This window comes from Pogona vitticeps, chromosome 1 (assembly GCF_051106095.1).
Source record: "Pogona vitticeps strain Pit_001003342236 chromosome 1, PviZW2.1, whole genome shotgun sequence".
Taxonomy (NCBI): domain Eukaryota; kingdom Metazoa; phylum Chordata; class Lepidosauria; order Squamata; family Agamidae; genus Pogona; species Pogona vitticeps.
The window spans coordinates 130,549,150-130,564,676 of NC_135783.1; the positions used below are offsets into that span (position 1 = coordinate 130,549,150).

Below are 15,527 nucleotides of genomic sequence, written 5' to 3' on the forward strand. Positions count from 1 at the left end.
AGATGTAACAGACAGATGTTTCAAATATTTATAAAATACAAGCACATAAAGATACAAGCATGTATTCTAAATTGCAATTTTAGCTGTTATGTCCAAATCAAGGAAAGGCAAATATTTATAGTGTTTTGTTCTGTTTTGTTTTATTATTATTTATTTATTTTTATTATTTATTTTATTTATATCCCGCCTATCTGGTCGGTTAAGACCACTCTAGGCGGATAGAGTTTCCAATTGGTCTTTTATGGTTGCAGTGCCTGCTAAGTACTACTAAATGGCAATTATTTTGAATAATATAGAATTATTCATGCAATTATTCTGAATGGCGACATTTTCCTGATATTGCTATTCAAATGATTTTGAAAGACATCCAATGGTTTTGCCGTAACCTGTTTGAATGGTTAAAAGCCATGTGGTACCATAACACGATATGGCTGTCACATATTCATAATAATGATCAGTAGCAAACTCTCCCTTCCATTTAGGCCCTTGTACATTTTTACAGAAGCCATTCCGTCACAGCCCACTATCACCTGGGATGGAATTATGCTGGCTGAAGTCAATTTAGCGGTTCCATTTGCAAGGTGAGAGGGAGTAGGGTTGGCCACCATCTTCTCCAGGGTATCCAAAATGCATCTTTTTTACTCCCCCGCCCTTGCATAAGTGAATGTTTGCCAGAGTCTCCCCCAGGGTTAAGAAGGGCCCAGCTCTCACTTGTTGTGGTGGTGGTGATGGTGGTGGGGAAATCTTCCCTCCATCTGGGGCTGAGTGGATTAGTTTCATTGACAGAGATTGTACCATGGAACATGCACAAGCAAGTATTAGCAAGGCCTTCTTCCACATACACCCTGTTTGTAGGCATTTTTTAGTATTTGCTTTAAAAAGAAGGAAAACTTTTAATATTTAGAAAGGAATTCCCAGGATGGTGTGTCTCTGTAGCCATACGCATGTGCACATTTATCAGTTAGAACTGAAATGTCTTAACCAAACTTTTGGACAGTCTAAATCAGGCGTTCTCAATGAGGGTCATATGGCCCCCTGGGGGGCCCTGGCATATTTGAAGGGGGGCACAGACTGAAAAAAAATCTATTCTGTTTTTCTAGTCACCTGTTTGTGTTATATAGTATTCCTGCTTGACACGGGGGACCTGGAACCTAAGGAGAACTCCTAAAAGGGCCGTGGCCAAAAAATGTTGAGAATGGCCGGCTCTAAATCAAGAGTTCAACTGAATCACACTGAGCAATACTGGATGTGCTAATTTTATAGTATGAATACACATGATTTTGGGATCATTGAATACCTAGCCTAATTATAGGCCATTAGCAGTACAATGTACAGTATTAGCCTTTCCTGCCATGCTGCGGGGGGTGGGGAGAAAGTCTCTTGAAAACTTTGGACTGACCAGTCAACCAACCAACACTTCCAATATAGAGCTAAACATCCACTGACACTGTAGTTTATATAGTGATTCATCTGGAGATTTGAAGCTCATGGCCGTTTTTTTAGGGAAAAATCATTCACACTCAGAATTCCCTTTCTTGTAATCTAAGTTAATACAGAAATAGATTATATATTTCACAGTTTTTAATGGCATGCATTATAAATCGGGTTCATTGTTGATGTGGTAAGATTAATTAGGGTTACCACAGTCCAGGGACACACTGAAACAATTGCATACTGTGCTGATTCTGCCAGGTTGCAAATAATCAAAATGTGTTCTTGCAGATTGCCACGGAATGTCTCATTTCATTGTTTGTCTCAATAGCAGAAATCTAGTGCATGTCAATTGTTTAAAAACTTTAAGCCTGATGTTTTTCGAGGTAGGCGGCACGGTGTGAAATATGCTTGAGGCGATTTAATCTGAAAATCAAGTACTGTACTGAGATAATCATTAAATAAGCAGTCCAATACTTGAGCCTGGCGAAATATTTAAAATATCAGTAAAACGGTGGAAAGAGATGGCACACACGCAGAGCCAGTTACTACCTTCTGCCGTTTCTTTTTGCCATGCTGCACAGAGTGCTACAAGAACTGCAAAAATAATTGCAGAACCGTGATCTAGTAGAAAATTGAGATTTTTTTTCAAAAGCTTAACTAATGCCAGTTCAGTGCCCTAATCCCGAGAAGCCAATCAACCTGTGGAGGGACAGGTATCTAGCGGAAGCTTTCCTCCAGCCCCTGGAGTTGTGGAAATAGTTGTACATGAGAGATCTAATCCCATGGGCAGTTCTGACAATAGCACTGATTGTGTCTCCCACCGATCGGTCCATCCACTCTGCCAGGCCAAATATATAGTGTGATGACATTACTGCTAATTTTTAAAAAAAGATTTATATAAACACTGAAGCATTTCAGTTGTCTTACTGAAACTCTTTTGATTTCCCTTGCAACATCTCATACATTTCTCCAGAGGCACTTTGAAATAAAGTTTCTTTGATATTTCACGTTCAGCAAAATTTCTGGCAACGGAAGCCTAAACACAGCTGGATAATGATAGGAGTGGAGGAATCTCTGGGCCAACCCCTGCAGGTTTTATAGTTGACCCCAAACCAAGGCCAAGGGTATCCCTTGCTTTATGTGGATTCTGCTCCAGCACGGGGCATAGCTCTGTGGGTTCCTCACTGCCCTTTAAATCTTCACTAGTCCTTTTGAAATTCCAAATTCTTCTGATTTTCTGACTCACGGAAAGCCTCAAACAGAAGTCTTGCTTCTTATGAAGAGTTGATGGTGATTTCTTTATGCCATCAATTATCCCTTGCCAGGTATTGGCTGCCTTGGGTCTTTTTGAGGAGAAAGGTGGGATAAAAATCTTTTAAACAAAACCAAAAAATGGGCAACTTCCATGTTTCCTACCCCTTTGGTAATGTCCGTTCCAAATAGGCAGTGCAATCCAAACTCAGAGATAGCCAGAAACCTCTTGTGCTGGCACAACTGCCTTTTTGCCAGCCAAACACCCTTTTGCTGTCTGATCTCTGGCATCTGCTGGCACAAGGATCTGTCAGTACCATTACTGCCACACCTAAGATTAGCCAGCAGAAATGCCCAAAAGAGCTAGAAAAGGAGCACAAGAAGGGAGGAACCATCTTATGCCACATCTCAGCCTCCTCCATCCCAGAGGGAGAGAGAGAGAGACACCTTGCCAGCACCAAGACAGGGAAGGGCGAGACTCCTGAGTAACTGTCAACATCCCTTGGTTGGTAAGGGTTTACACTGAGCACCACCTCAGCCAGCCTTGTGCCAAGCTCAGTCAGCCCTCTGCCATCTTAGATAGTCAGGGCTATGCCCTGAAGTGGTAGTGTGAAAACAACCAAGGCTAGATCTTAAATAATAATAAAAAAGGTTAAAAACCATTATCTAATCTGGAATGCAGTTCGACTGGTTTTCAGAAAGGTTTTCTTATAGGTTGGCGGACTTTCAAAATTACGACTTAAATGTTCTAAAAATCGCCATCTGTGTGGTTCACACCACAAGCAATGCAAGAACACCCTGTATAGATGAGAAGAACTAGGGAAGAAACTGCTTACACCAGGAGTTTCCATTACCTATTAAAATAAGGTGTGTGTTACACACACACACACACACACACACACACACACACACACACACACACACACACACACACACACACACACACACACACACACACACACACACACACACACACACACACACACACACACACACACACACACACACACTGCACCTTTGGGGTTTTTGGCTTCTACAGAGTGTTTCACTCTCACAGCACCCAAAGAGTTTTCGGCCGATTATACAGACATGTTTTCGTGAATGATGCGTCGGACACCAATCTGTGTTGCAGCCCAGCAGCAAACATATTCTGCTGTCATTTCCTTGCCCATTAGAAATGACACACTTTTGTTCCCATGCCCCTTTGAACATTATGTAGTCAATCCAAAACCACTAAAAGTACTGCTCTTTGCCCTGTTGACTTTAGCATTAAAAGCTTCACCCATGTATCCCGGAACAACCATTTCCCCTCGTGAGCCATATCCTTCTTACTTGACATCCTGCCACCTCGCCTCTCAATTGGAAATGTTTCTCTCAAAACCCTTTTCTTTTCCATGTGATGTTTTTGTATCACACCTCATCTTCCATTTTTGTGCACTGTCTTCATGTCACTTTATGAACTTCAAGCACCTCCCGATCCTTACATTCAAAGCTCTCCACTTCTCTGGTCCCGATGCTTCTCTCATCTCTTCTTAGCCCCTTTGTTGCTTTCTCAGTTCTGTGCCTGCGGTTCTGCCACTGGACTCTTTCATCCTCTCTACCTCTTGTGCCTTTGTGCTTCACCCGCGCTGTTCCGCATGCTTAGGACAACTTCCGTTTATCTTGTCAAGCCAGCTCTTTCTTCTCTGTAGATTCTCTCCTCAAAAAACCACTTCTTCCTCAAAGCCTTTCCTCAAACACCACAGGGTTGCCAGCAGTTGTATTATCTTCCACAGACCATTCCTGCACTTCTTCAGCCAACTCCAGCTTCTCCTTCCACCTTGGTCTCGGCCACCTGGTTGCGGAGCAGAGGTGCTCAGGGGCCAACAACAGGGAGAGGCACTTTTACTCCTCATGATGTTAACACCAAAAAGTTATTTACAAAAAGCTTGTTAACCAGTTTTCTATTAATGCCTTCCTTTAGGCACACATTAAAACACACTGTAATCGGTCTCTGTGCGCTCCATCCTCATTACCCGTTTCTCCTCTGCTACCCATGCCATGGCACTTTTGTCTCTGCACCTTGTAATGCCTTTACATTAGGTATGCCCTTTCTATCCATCTCTTTAACCTCAACATTTCTTTGTACGCACACTTCTCAAATCTCTGCCATTTTTTTTCTCTACACCTCCTTGCACTTTTTCTCTCTCAACACCACAGGTTTCTCTGTCCCCACCTATTAAATCATGCTCCTCAACCCCTTTACACCTTTCTCTGTTAACCTTCTGTTTTCCTCGCCTCTCCCCCTCGGGGTGACCTCGTTTTCCTTGCCCCACAGCTCCTTCTCTGTCCTCATCCCAATTACTTTTTTCTTCCACTTGCTGAACGAGGCACTGCTTTTCTGCCATGCCGTCCTTTTGTCTGCTTATACCTCAGTTTCTTATACTGACCCCCTTTGCCCACATCATACCCATTTCTGTGCCATCCAATCTACTAGTACCTCTTTTTCAGGCTTTTCTAATGTTTCCAAATGAACAGAGAAAGGACCTCATGGCACAGTGGTTAAACTATAGCACTGCAGTGAAGACTCTGCTCCTGACCCAAGTTCAGTCCCAACAGGCTCAGGTATCTGACTCAAGGTTGACTCAGCCTTCCATCCTTTGGAAGGCTGGTAAACTGAGTGCTCAGCTCGCTGGAAGGGGCAGTGTATAGCCTGCATAATTAAACTGTAAACCATCCAGAGAGTTCTTGAAGCGCTATGAGGTGATTATATAAGCAGTACACTCTGCCTGCGGAAAGTATGTACATCTGAGCAAAAATCAGGAGATGAAAGTCTCCATGCAAATGTTTGCACATTGCACTTAAAGGCACAAGCCACGATGGCTTATTTTCGTATATTTTGTGAATTAATTATTATTAGTAGTGATTATAATAAATATGCCAGTTAAACCATTGGTATAATTAATGACAGAAAAAAAGTCTTGTGGAGCATGGTATCTTTAATTTTGTCGTAATTCATATAGGAATCGTGGACTATGATTTGGGGGCTTTCAAATCTTGCCTCATTCCCATCACAAGACTCCCAAAGGCTTCCCCAGATCCAAAGATATCCCAAAAGATAGTGATAATGATGAGCTTACACAGGGGTAAATTTATGCAACAGGAATCTGGCCAATATAACTGAAACCTATTCAGATGTCTTTTGGCTTGGAGCACTGGAAATAGAAGCCAGATTTATTTCCCCACTAGAGACTCCTGATTATCTTCTGCTCCCGGCTGCCTCTACCGTGATTCACACCTTGTAAATGCAGCATAATATGAACCTGCACCGTTCACTCTCCTATGGTTAAGCTTGGTCCTATCCTCATTACTTCCAATTTCTTAGTGCGGCTGCATTTGACCTACTTACTTATCAACATAACTAATTCACTCCACTTGCATTTCTGTTCCATATCCATTTGTGTTTGCTGTGGCACTATGCTTCATGAGTTCCTAAAATCAATTTATTAAGCCTGAATGAGATGTTTTCTGAAATCCAGGTGAACTGTGGACACTTTCCACAACTGCTGTATCTGTTCCGCGATGCACAGTAATGAATTGCAGCTCACCAAGTTGGATTCTCTCTTTTTAAAAAAAAACAAACAAACAAAGATGATCATGACTTCTAATTATGTGTTTGAAGAGAGCTGATAAGCATATGGTTCACTGGGTAACTTTTCCAATACCTTTTCCTCAGATGGATTTAAGTTCATACACTACTTGCTTTCCCCAGCTGCAATAGGCTAACTCAGCATCAATAAATACATCATAATCACAACATCAGCAATATGGCACAAGCTGCTGAAATCATGCTACTGCACATGTGGCTGGAGAGGCAAACATACAGTGGACCCTTGACTTACAGACGGCTTGACTTGCAGACTTTTTGAGTTACAGACTTCTCTGGCTGCAAAATTTAGGTTTGACTTGCAGACTGAGATTTGACTTACAGACCAGAAAAAAACCAAAATGGAACAAAAATGGCCTGTTACGGGATTAATCGGTTTTCAATGCACTGTAGGTCAATGGAGACTTGACTTACAGACTTTCTGACTTGAGAACCGCCTTCTAATACGGATTAAGTTCTCAAGTCAAGACTCCACTGATAAAGATAAAGGGAGATGCCCTTCATCTCAAAACAACACTTCCTTTGGACGTATGGCTGGCTCCAGGTATGTGAGGAGAAGGAACACTTCATACCAAATCCCCTACTCAGACTGAGGCTGCTTTACGACGACTCCAATAGGAAGCAGTTAAAGAAAGGCACTTGTCTGCTGTACCCTGTTCAAACCAAAGTGTGCCTGCAAGAAGTGAAATGTTCTGCATTTCTACATTTTCTATAAGTATCTCTGAGGCCTCACAATATGAGGTGCCTCATGCTCTGCACATGAGTTACTGAAAAACAGTCCCCCTCCTTCTACGGTGGCAGTTTGCTTTGAAATATCATACAATTTGTTGTTGTTGTTGTTATGTGTCATCAAGATGCCTCCGACTTATGATGAACCTATGAAAGAGTGATCTCTAGTATGTCCTGTCCTCAGCAGCCCTGCTCAGCTCTTGCAAACACAAGTCTGTGGCTTCCTGTAGGTTTCCTTTAGGGAGTCAATCTATCTTGTATTTGGTCTTCCTCTTTTCCTGCTACCTTCCACCTTTCCCAGCATTATTGTCTTTTCCAGAGAATCCTGTCTTTTCATGATGTGCCCAAAGTCAGACAGCCTTAATTCAACATTTTTGCCTCCAGAGACAGTTCAGGCTTGATGTGATCTGGGACCCACTTGTTCTTCCTTCTGGTTGCCCAGGGTATTCACTAAGCTCTCCTCCAGTACCAAATCATTCCCCACCCCCCTGTCAGCTCTCTTTACTGACCGGCTTTTACACTCAACACATGGGTGATCAGAAATACAAGAGAGTGGATGACCTTGAACTTGGTCTCCACTGACACATCCTTACAATTGAGGGTTTTTTTGTTCTAACTCCTTCCTTGCTGCCTTTCCTACTTTTAGTATTCTTCTGATTTCTTGGCTACAGGTGTCCATTTGGATTGGTGACTGAAACAAGGTATACCAAATCTCTGGCTATTTCAATTTCTTCACTGTCAACCCTAAAGTTGTCTGATTATCTGTAGTCATGATTTTTGTCTTAATGTTCAACTGCAGCCCTACTTTGGCACTTTCTTCTTTCATTCACTAAAAACCGTTTCATTGCTGCTTTCCACCCACCAAATGGTGTCATCAACAGATCTTCATTGCTCTTCCATCAGTTTCTCCCCTCCTTTTGGCTGAATCCAGTCCAAATTTCTATATGATATGCTCTGTGTGGAGACTGAACAGAGAAGGGGATAAAATACACCCTTGTCTGACTCATTTGCTAATAGGAAATCCGTCTGTCTCTCCATATTTTTTCTATTCCACAATGTAAAATATTGTAATCACACCCACCCAAAGGTTGGAAAGATTACCCTTTTAAAATTATACCTCTCATTCTGGCTGATTACTAAGGATGGAATTGTAGTTGAAAAAAGTTACTTTTGTCAGTCCTGTGCCTACGTATTTTTACAATATCACAATGTCTTCCATCAATATATTAAAACAATCAATAATAATAATAAGTAATCACAGTTCCCTGAATCTAGGTCACATCTTGACTAATTCCTACAATACTCATCTTACGTACATTTCCTCTTTATCCATAGAAGTATAATATTCAAGTTTCACTACTGGAAGTGTGTCCGTGCTATGTGGAATTAACATATGGAAGCAGTTGTACCATTAGGCAGCAGGAGATGGCTATATCAGGCTTGGTACCTACAGTGTCGTGAAAGGACAGCAAACCATTGGTTATTTACTTTGTTTTTTTACCACCATGAGCGGTGGAAGATGCTGATGGGATCTTCTGTCTGAGGTGCCCAAGTAACTTGGCTCACTTTGATCGCTATATGTTTTTCCTTGTGTGAGTGCAATTGCCATGTGTTGCTTTGACTCAGGCCCCAAACTGTCTGAGGCCACCCCTTCACGTGGCTGCTGGAGCTTACAAAGCAATTCTGGGTCCCCATGTTTTCTTTCATGGACCACAATTAAAAACAAAAGAAAACAGAGACGAACCAATAAACCCAACTCCTCACCTCCAAACCTGTAAACAGTTTCCTACTGCATCTGTATAACTTGCATTCATTCAAAACTCAAGAATAAGGCATCACAAGGAATACTGGAATTACTGTGAACTGAAATAATTAGTTTCCAGATTTACAGACATTCATGACCCCTGGCTTTCTTCCTTAATTTGTAAAAGGAACTCATCGGCTGTTTGAAATCAGTCCAACTTGCATTAAACCCTGCATTTTGTTACATGTAATCTTTACATGGCAGTCAGCCATCTCTTAATTTGCTGTGAGATTTTTAGTCGGATTTCCCAGTTGTGGATGCTGCACAGATGCTTACAGAATGTAGTTTTCTAAAACAAATTTATAAAAAAACACAACTAATTCAAAGTGAACTCCCCCCCCTACTGATCATCCTGATTACAAAGCCATTTTAAGAGTGGAGAATTCATATACAAGAACCATTATCTTGAGAAGTGTGGCAAACTTATTACCATTGGAGGAGCTGTGGGGCCCCCACCTCAATGGTGGCATCTCGACAGTTTCATGGAAGTAGCAGTCAGCAGGGCTATCCCAGGTGCGTGAAGTAAGATATTTTCTGCGGATGCCCTTTGCATCAACCATGAGTGAGAGCAAAGAGGGAATCCAGGAGCCAACAGTTCCCCTGGGAGATGGCGAAGGATCTTGACTATGGCCCTGAGAGAGGCATGTGTAGCAGAAGGCCGAGGGTATTCTGTTTGATTGGTTCCCTTCACAGTGATGGCTGTGAAGGGAAAGATCAGGCCATTTCAATGCCAGGCACCAAGAAAAAGCAGGACGGAGGTAAGGAAGAAAGAAAATTATGACCACAACATACGGCAAACACTACAACACAGTGTTTGAGGGCACAGTTTGCACTGCCCAGAACAGGCAGAAAAGTAGTTACATGAAATAGCTGCTCTGTTTTCAGACCACGGAGATCCACAGTGGCTCTACCCTTCACCCAGATGGGCAGCTATCAGCTATGAGGAGAGGATCAGCTGAGATGAGGACAAAATTAAAGCCTTTCCCTCACAAACACACCCTGTGACTCTGATGCGGCGGTCACTGTTTCCTCCTTACTGCAGTTAGTGGATACAGTTTTCTTTGCTGGCCATGATATCTACATTGAGGTCACTGTGGGGAAGGAGGACCATAGACCTCAGCCTCCTCCCAAAGATGAAGCACACTCCTCTTTTCTTACCGCTGACAACTTCCTCCATCCTCTCCTATGCCGTGATCTCAGTGAGCAGGGGGAGGCTTAAACCTCCTCATTCTTGCATAATCAGAGGTCTGTCTGTCTGTCTGTCTGTCTGCCTGTCTGTCTATCTATCTATCTATCTATCTATCTATGAATAAATATATGCGCTGGTGTAGTTCCTCAGCTCGCCACCTGACACTGCATGTAGCCCATACAGCCAAAACAGATGCCCATACTTACTTTACTAGGAGCACTCTAAGTTATCTGGAAATATTCAAATACCTGTACTGGAAAAGTTACTTTTTGGGCTATAACTTCCAGACACCCCAACCATCATCTCTGGTCTGTTTTGGAATAAGGACTAAGAGCTTTTCCAGATGGGGCATGTCTACCCCTTTAAATTCTCCCTTTGCATGGAGCTTGCCGGGATTTCTCTTGCCATCCAGAGGACATTCTCTGCATCCCAGTTTGTATAGGGATAGCAAGGTTTTTGTGTGTGCATACGGCCATATTTTTTTTTTGTCTCTCTACAACCCCGTGGTTTATTTTGTCCTTCCCCTCCTGTTATCCTTTTAGAACCACCCTATTGCCTACATCTAGTGGTTTTGTGCTAAACTGCTTCCTGATTCTATCTCTCCCTGCCCTCAATCAACAATATTGGCAAAAGAATGGGAGCTGATTGTCCGTGGAGGAGGCAATGTAGTTGGTGGCAAAAAAGGACACTTTAAAAGTATCTGCTTCACATTCTTTTAGGGGTGTTCCGAAAGACACCTGGTGGATGGATGGAAGGAAGGAAGGAAGGAAGGAAGGAAGGAAGGAAGGAAGGAAGGAAGGAAGGAAGGAAGGAAGGAAGGAAGGAAGGAAGGAAGGAAGGAAGGAAAAAGGGAAGCAAGCAGGTAACTTCAGGGGACCTACCGCTGTCCCTCTTAAGGGTGCTGAATTGGAGAAGCAACTCAAGACACAGCTCCTGATGAACATTGGTCAAGCCCATGACTTTCTAACACAATAGGAAAGTGGTAAACAGAGGTACAAAGAGCCTGTCTGGAAGAGTCCTTACTGTTTCAGTATGGAGCAAGTGGGAAGCTGAGCAAGAAACCTCACCCCACCCACCTCATGCCTCCCACGTTCTAACAGTGGCAGGGGATGGCAACAATTCCTCTAAAAGACGGCGTTTCTAAACGCAGCTAATACGTTTCTATTAAGAAGTTCATCTTGCCGGCAAGGCACGCCTACTCATTTGGAGGAGGAAAAAATTAATAACCAAGGAGACCAAAGCCAGCTTGAGCATGCAGACCCTTCAGACACCCCCCCACCCCCATTACTACTTTGAATTCTTGGGAGTGGTTTCTTTGCAAGTAACGGGCTGCTTTGGCTTGATATCTGGCCAGCTAATCCTGGTTTGTTTGTTTGTTTGTTTGTTTGTTTGTTTTCCTTAAGGCAACACTCACAACTCTAAACTTGAATGAATTCTTCCCAGCAATGGTATCAAAGCACTATCTCTGTGAGAGGCAGAGGGGGCAGAAAAATTAAACACAATATTGTGGGTAAATCATAGCAAAAAAGAGACAACACTGTTAATATTAAAATAACAACAAATGCATTTAAAAATCATTGTATGCATTGCTGACTAATACTTTTCATTTTTAATATATTTTTATATCTTGTTATCTTTAAATTGTTTTTTAAAAAACCTACTGAAATAAGCATGAAGACATTTCCACAAAAGAAATAATCTATTGGCTTTCCCTATCTTTTTTTTCCCAAGGGCTAAATAATTTATTACTCTCCTTTGCTGTCAAAGCATGCAGAGGAGGCCAAATTAGGGCTGTGCCGATCCCTTCTTCCGGCCTGGTTATTAATGGGCAGAGAGGAATGGACAGATCATTGGGACACTGACACAACTCCTTTTCACTCTTCTCTAACAAGACGTACCTTCCGTCTCCATGGTACTGTCTATGTAATGTATGGATTGTTCTTAATGTGATTGCACAGTGTTCTTAATTAAGCTGCCATTAAGATTCAGCAAACAAATCAGAAAGCTACAATACAGATATAAGTTGAGTAACAAGCAGACAACATACCGTAAATAATCAGAAAAGGACAAGGAAGATAATATGGTTTTAGGTAGCAATACACAAGCAGACCTTTATCATCAACATGGCTAGGGGCTTTCCAGCAAAGCGTTTCTTACACCAGGATTAGAGAACTGTGAGTCTCACACAGATCCCTTCCAGCACCCACTTTCAGGAGGAGAAAATTGCTCTGAGATCCCAGACACGATATTTTGCAGGGAGAGATTTTCACGGCAGCTGACCTTTTGCCACTCAAAAATTGTGAGACTGCCACAGCATCTGGGGATATACCATACCACTACCCTGCTTTGTGAAGCTGGGTACTCCTCCTCCTTTACTCCACTTGTTCTGCTTATTGATTCTATAAAGATTTATTGATGACACAAGGAGAGGAAATGGTATTGTAGGTTCTCAGACAGGACCAGCAGGAGGTCAACACAGATAAATGGATTCAATGCATTTGGCAAAAGCCCTTAGCTAATCATTGCGTTTTGCAATACTTTTATAGATCATGGCATCAGCCTAACATTTCTCATGTGCAAATTTAAACACAAGCCTATCGTTCTACTGGCCACCTTGCTGCACATACCTTGCTTTTACATAGCACATTTGGCAACAAAATACACTGGATGAATCACAAATGTTCACAAGCAGACAGTCCATAAAGGCCCAACACTTTGCTGCTTGACCTTAAGGTGGCTCTGATACAGAAGACAGATAAATCTACACTAGGATGGGAAACTTGTGGGCTGCCAGATATTGTCAGAATCCAGTTGTCATACATGTCACACAACATGTTAGATGATTAAAAAAATCATGGAGGTTGGAGTCTAATATTATGTGGAATGTGATGGGTTTCCCACTCCATCCTCTCTGACATTACAATGGCCACCGTGACCACTTTCCACACAGTGGCCAAAATCCTGTGGCTTAGTGTAAGAAAATTCATAAATTCCAGTCTCCTCCTAGTCAGGAAATAAAAAAAAAATGTCTGCTGCGATTCTCATAGGTGTGTGCACATGCTGTCTTGGTGCGCCTACCATGCCCACCTCTCGGAATGACAGCAAGGACTTGTCATTTGCACATTAGGAATGGAATGAAAATTATGAGTTTTCTTCTGCAAAGCGACTGGATTTCAGCCAATGCATCTGCATTTTGTAGTACCTCACAAAACTTATCTTGTGGTCTCTCCAAGATCCCTCTTAGGAAAGCTCAAGTTAGTCCCATTATGTTTCTGATGCTGAAGGACAGCGTGAAGGAACAGGGGCCTGACAACAGATCACCTTGCAAATTCATGGCAGAGAAGAGCTTCTGTAGTGAGGGCTTCTTGATTTATAACTGTGTCACACGGTGATCAGCGACAGCATCCACAGACACAAGAAATAAACACTGTCTCACTTTTTATCTCTCATGGGACCAGCCTGAGCCCTGTGTGATGAGTCCCCAGAATTCCCAGCATGGATAATGGGTTAGAATTTAGCATCTAACCTGAAAAGTGGATTGCAGATGGCATTTCATTTCATCCCTCTCTTGTTTCTGAGTTCACTACAATGGGGTGGGGGAACAACTACCTCACTGGGACAGTTCTAGTGTAGGACCTCCAGTGGTTAATCACTGCATGTATGAGGTTCACCTGTATGACACCATCACACAGAACATGATTCTGGCTGCACAACCCCTCTACACAAAGGTTACTCAGAATTGCACTGTTATGTCCTCTTTCTCTGTTACAATAATTTGGGGAAGAAAGGATGGTTCGGGCTCTCTTTGCCTCCAGCAGCGCAAATCTTCTGAGAGAAAATTTGCAGCATACATTATGTTAAATGACCTGCTGACCAAAATTCTGAAGCATAGCATCCACCTGTAGAACTTGGAAGTGGCACAAGGCATTGCGAAATTTGCACCAAGGTAGAAGTTGGAGCCAAGAAGCAATTCTGTGGCACTGTTGTGCACTCAGTTGCACAGTTTGTCGCATGGTTTCTTGTCAATGGCATGGTTCATCCCACACATTTTCTACCACTGTCTCTGAACCTAATTGTTGACAGATTGTGGTCTGTCACTATAATCTGATCCCTCCTCTATCAGACATGCTACTCTTTTGCGTCAAAGGGAAAAAAAGAGCTGACATGGAATGGTTTTTCAGAATTGCATGAAACATAGCATACATGGAGAATCGGTTTGGGGTGCTGGACTAGACCTCAGGTCCTCCGAGCCCATGTGGGTCTTATGATGTCAGATGCTATGGACACATCCCTGAAGACACATCTTCAAGACAGGTTTGTTTTCTCTACACCATCCCCACAATAGGCAAAGTCAGATAGTGAATAAAAGTGGTACAGAGGCCCATGTGGTAGATGCAGGAACATTCCTTCAGCTGCTGACTGAGCCTAGGATGTTTTTTTTCCTGCCTTGCATCCCCTGCCCCCCACCTCATCAGACCACTAGCTGGGTGAAACCCCATGATTTTTGCACCACTCAGGGATCAGAGACAAGAACGCAGAATCCTCTGTGTGTTTCAGCTATTCTCAATTATAACAGTTAGTGGTGAAAGCAGGGAATTCGCCTCTCATTTCCTAACTTTAATTGCTGAAAGTGGTGGGTTCCATCTTCCCACTCTTCTCTGGACTGGTTGGCTGGGGTAGAGAGAGAATACTCAGGGCTGCTGTTTGGGAAGGAGGCAGAACATCCCTTGGGCCTTTCCTTCACAGACTGGATCGGGTGCCCTTGTGACATACTCTCCTCTCCTCTCCTGAAACACAATTGAGCAATATTGTGAAATGAGGAAGATCAGACTGCATCACATGCAGTTACATTATGGAAAACCATTCCGTACCACCTCTTCCCACCACAAGGATTAATGGTAACGTTTCTGTCCAGGCATTCATTTTACCTTTGATTCGCCTCTTTCTTTTGTTCTTTATATTCTGGGTACTGTGAAGAATTGTTGTTTTTTCTATAACATGGCCAGAATTTGTCCTGCCCCCTCCCCTGGTTTCCTCTGTTTAGACTTTAGTTTAAACCTTCAATAATTCTTTTTAGAGTATTGGAATCACCTTTTGGATAGTTTTCTGTGAAGTCAATTATGTGTGTATACACACACACACACACACACACACACAAAGTCTCTTTTCTGCATTTTTTGATTCTGTATAATTTTTTTTCCTATATGTTCTTTTTTGACTTCCACATTTCGCATTACTTATCTTTGTATTACGTCGTTCTTTCCCCTTCTATTCCTATCTGCTGTTTTGTGTTTGAAATTGTCCCCACTCCAAGGCAGAGTTCTGCATTCAATTTAACCTTCTGTAGACATGTTACATACTCCATGTGCATTTATGTCCCTATTTAAATAAATTATGATAGCAGCAGCAGCAACAACAACAAAAATCAATGCAGGAGGCACAGAGACCTTAGCTGATCTGCCATGCAGCCCCCT

General features: G+C 42.5%; 1 protein-coding gene across 50 annotated transcripts in view; it reads right to left on the bottom strand.

Annotated features, from left to right (window-relative positions):
- Positions 1-15,527, bottom strand: part of MYT1L (myelin transcription factor 1 like) — a 416,618-nt gene that overhangs the window by 93,199 nt on the left and 307,892 nt on the right. The gene's annotated exons all lie outside the window — the stretch shown is intronic.